We start from the raw sequence: 4,682 nt of genomic DNA, 5'->3' as shown, positions 1-4,682 counted from the left end.
CGTCTATGAACAAAAAATCTCGTATATATAGATATTTATATCATAAATAACTTGTAAAACCCTTTATATCACAGATACTGTTGAAAATACAGAAACTAAAAAATGAAATTCAAACCGAAACCATTAGATATTTTGAATAATAAGCGACATTGGTTAGTGCACCACAAAGGCGAGCGAGTTCCAAAATGAAAAATGTATTTTTCTGCAAATAAAAATTGCTTCTATTGTGGGAAGTTATCACTAGTAATGCCGATAAACAAAGATCAAATTCTTTCACAAATCAACAAAACATGATAAACAACATTAACAAGTAAAGCGTACAGGCACGAGAATCGACAAGAGTTATGGTAGAAGACTAAATGTATAATTGTGACTTGTACTAAATAGCACTCAAAGAGACATTAAATTGATCTTGATGAACATTACTGTCCTCTTGTACCGAGCGTCCAACAGCTGGGCGGTAAATAACATATTTTCGTTTATCCGATCAAACTTGTTTGTGTCAGTTGACATGGCATTATTAATTTTATCTCGAAAATTCTTTAACTATATTAATTGGTTGTGATTCAAACCAAGCTTATGATAACTTCGTACTTAAGCAATCAAACATCTGCTGCGACAGCTTTGTAAATGACTCGGTATTTGTACCATAAATGGACGAGTGGAAACCCGGATGTCGAGCTCTCGAAATTTGACGCGTGTGAAGCTATTAACCAATACTAATGTAATCATTCTTAATTACAAAGAACATAGTAAGGTACAACTTTTACCAAGAACTTAGTAAGATAAACCCTTTTTGTCCAGGAGAAATAACAAGCATGTTAGTAAACTTGGCCTATTGAAGACATAACCTTCACTAATATACCCAGAAAACCAATGCAACTATATAAAGACCCAACATATACTTTAGATTTGCGACCACGCATACTTACTCGAATTTAATAACAAATTGATTTAAAATCATTTATCCAAACATATTTTCGAATCAAATTTTCAGACGATATTCAAGTTTAATATTCGCCTAGATATGAAATAACCTACATCGATGTAAGTAGGCTTGATGTTCATATATATGAGTGAAAATAATAAAGATAATTCAACATTGAAAGTCCTCGCGTTTTATTGTGGCATATTTCTAAGTAGGGTTCGACCGAGAAACTTTCAGCCACACGACTTTCGAAATAGTTCCAGAGATGGCAGAGGTGGCCACACAAACGTTCGAAGTAGCCACAAAATTTCAGAAGTGGCCACACAAACCTTCGCGGTAAATCCAGAGATGGCAGAGATGGTCACACAAACGTTTGATTTAGCCACAAAGGTGTCAGAGGCGGCCACACAAACGTTCGCAGTAGCCACAAAGATGGCAGAGGTGGCCAAACAAACGTTCGAAGTAGCCCAGAGGATGGCAGAGGTGGCTAGACAAACGTTCGCAGTAGCCGAAAGAGATGTCAGAGGTGGCCACAAAGATGTCTGAGGTGGCTACAGAATCTTCGAGTGGCCAAGAAGATATCTGAGTCAACCATCAGACGCTCCTCATCCCGGCGCTTCGGATGCCATCACGTGTCTGTCAGCGAGCACCTGAATAAATGGAAGAAAAATATTTCCATTAAAATTTCAGTTGAATGTGTTTATTGCTACGTCTTATATAATAGGGGAAACATATTATAAAATAATATTTGTACATATATGTGTATAACTTCTTCTGCATATTCTAATAAACAAAAAACCTCAAACATTGGTCGGATTTTCACACGATTGCTTGCGGTATAGTCTAACAGCAACATAAGAAAGAGAACAATAGGATATAACACTAGTTCTACTATTCGTGAATTCACTAAATGTTCTACGTCATACACACTGTAATAATATCAAACTTTGCCATCCGAAAAGACAGAGCAGATGGAAGTAATCTGTGACAGATAAAAGTAATCGATGACAGATAAAAGTAATCGATGAAAATACCCAATTATTAAACCTTAAACCCCAGAACTGATATTCATAAAACTCACCAAGGAAAGAGGAGTGCTGCTGCAGACAGAGTTCAACGTCCGGCGCAAGGCACGACAGCCTTTAGTCTAGTGGCCGACCCCGCCAACACTTCCTGCTTCTTTGACTTCATCTTCTTCTTGGTGGTGACATGGTTTGGAAAAAAGGCACTATGGTAATGTTTCACGGTCTTCTTCGGGTTGGGTCCCATTGCTGGAAGTTGACATCAAGTTGGATGGAAACACCAAAATTTACCAAGAAGCTCATCGTCTAATGTCGCAGTCGCACCGGCAATCGGGGACCAATGACTTATTGAATTCGTGGTGTCAATTATCACGACACCAAGGAATTCAATATTTCTCCGTTGGGTCCAGGTATTGCATGATGAAGTAAACCATCGTTTTTGTTAATGAAGCCGAAATCGACGGCAATCTTGCGGCGTTGGCAGCTGGAGAATGTTAGATAATAAATAAGAATTATTGTGGGAGCATAGAAGTAGGGTTTCAATACTTCTCAGTGGGGTCCAGGAAGCTGAAGAATGAAAAAGCCATTTTTAAAAGCTGGAAATAACACAGCTTACGACGACTGGAGAACAATTCTGAATTAATACAGCTCGATTGGATTCAGACCTTCAATGGTATTAAAGATCGCTTTAATAATCACTATTGATAGTAGTTTGAGACACTAGCGTGGCAGCTCTAGAGGCACTGTCGACTGAATGCGGCGTAACAAAGTCGAGGCACTGCAGCCGAGTGGATATGGGAGCGCGATGGCCTGCGTGGCTCTTACAGGGACTGCCGAGCAGAACTGTTGAGAGTGCCTCTGTCACTCGCCTTTATATTGACGGTCCCTGGGGGGGGGTGGCAGGGTGCGGTGCATAGGGTTGAGGAGTTGAAGTTTGAGCATAAAAAATGGGTGGGACTGAGATGCACAGATACGTAATACATGAATTCATTACGCTGACCAAATTCAAAACCTACTTGTGCAAAATAAACGCGTTCGCTATAAAAAATATCCTCTCATTCATCGTGCCATATTATATATTGCACGGATCTGACATGGAATATTTTTAAGTGATGAAGAATAAATAATTTATTTCAGGCAGGTAATATGCCATGCTACTGTTGACATGCATACACTCTCTGCCTAAAGTTCATCGGGGACTGAAATAAAATATAATTATTTATGTCAAAAGAAATAGGTAAATTAACTTAGAAATGTCTTAAAAATGATTGGTTCGTTATAAGTATTGAAGAAGCAATTAAAAAATTAATTAGTTTTCGAAATAAATTAGGAACCCAAGAACATTCAGTGAAAACTTTATTTTTGCAAGATGAATATGATGAAACAGACGGAAAACGAAAATTCTGTTCGTTTCTTAGAATTTTTTAAAGAAGAAGCAGGTTTAGGATGAAATGAAAGTAAGTATTGAAACGTGTATCAATATCCAAAGGTTGTTGTATTCACTAACTTTTTACCATTGATCTTAAACCTCTTCACAAAGGGGCAGAAAAAATATACCAACATCTCAAATACCGTATTAAATACTGTAATTGCTGAATTTGTATGAATGAATAAAAATTTTTATCTTATTTTACTCTAATAATTTCAGGAGAAGATCTGTGGTAGACACAAAAGGCTCCTAACGCCTGCGACGTTCAAAGCGCGACGTTGGATCAGTTGCTAGTACGGCTGGTGAACCTAGGGAGACCAGCAATACTGATGCAACGTCGAACTGAATATAGCAACGTCTTCCAAGGGTCATTGAGAAACGTAACGTCAAACCTCGCTGAAGATCACAAATCTAGTCGCTGTCCTAGAAATGTTATTTCAATGTTTATTGTTCTAATACAACTGATGATATTTGCATTGGTGGAATTTACTGCTAGGAAATGTTTTTCGCTCTAATTTGGAAACAACGCTGAAAATGCATGCTTTTTTGCGCGTTGATCAACTCTGTGCTAATATGTTTTTACTGACTTAAATGTGAATTGGCACTATATTTTATAATATTAACGTATTTCAGTTTAAACATTATCTCTTGTCAAGAAAAAGTATAGAGGAAGCAAAGAAAAGTAGGAAGAGTAGGCAGGATATCTTCAGTATCATGCCTATAATTTAAAGACACGTTAAAGACATAATACTGCATCTTAAAATTTGAGCATGAAAAATTCTCATGAAATTCAGTTGACAATTTTTTTGATATATCTAAACTATAAACCATTCAGTAATCAATTATTATCATTGAAAATTTTAATTCATTTAATAATAGTAGAAACAAAAAAAATTACGCCAGAAGAAAAAATTCCAATTGGGTGTTATTAGTTTTGATTTGATTATTACATCTGGTATCAATACAATTCATGAAAGCTCGAGGAGTTTTTCGTATAAGTAAATAGTTAATGTCGTATAAAACATCATATGTATGTAACATAAAGAGCTTTTAATAAGACGTACGTTTATCCGATATTATTTTACCATTCAGTTTACCGGGAAATTTTTGAGAATTGAAAGAGGCATAATAAGAATATATCTACGTGCAACACAACATATTTTTGCAGAGTCCTTTCAAACTGTCATTGTCTCACATTAAACCCTTAGCTTAAACAGCTCTGAAAGGCCATGACAATTTCACATTTGCGAGACTCACCACAAGAAGATTATAGGACCAGCGATTAAGTTATCAACCACCGCAA

General features: G+C 36.6%; 1 long non-coding RNA gene across 1 annotated transcript; it reads right to left on the bottom strand.

Moving 5' to 3' along the window:
* Positions 1–237: 237 nt before the first annotated feature.
* On the bottom strand, positions 238–2,783 carry LOC108665484. The gene is made up of 2 exons (XR_001930450.2): positions 2,010–2,783; positions 238–1,578 (listed from the first exon to the last, which is right to left on the bottom strand). It is a non-coding gene; the product is annotated as an uncharacterized LOC108665484 (long non-coding RNA).
* Positions 2,784–4,682: the final 1,899 nt, after the last annotated feature.

The sequence above is a fragment of the Hyalella azteca genome, unplaced genomic scaffold, assembly GCF_000764305.2.
Source record: "Hyalella azteca isolate HAZT.00-mixed unplaced genomic scaffold, Hazt_2.0.2 contig4447, whole genome shotgun sequence".
Classification (NCBI taxonomy): domain Eukaryota; kingdom Metazoa; phylum Arthropoda; class Malacostraca; order Amphipoda; family Hyalellidae; genus Hyalella; species Hyalella azteca.
The sequence above is the reverse complement of the archived record's forward strand: the minus strand, read 5'-3'. Positions and strand labels throughout refer to the sequence as shown.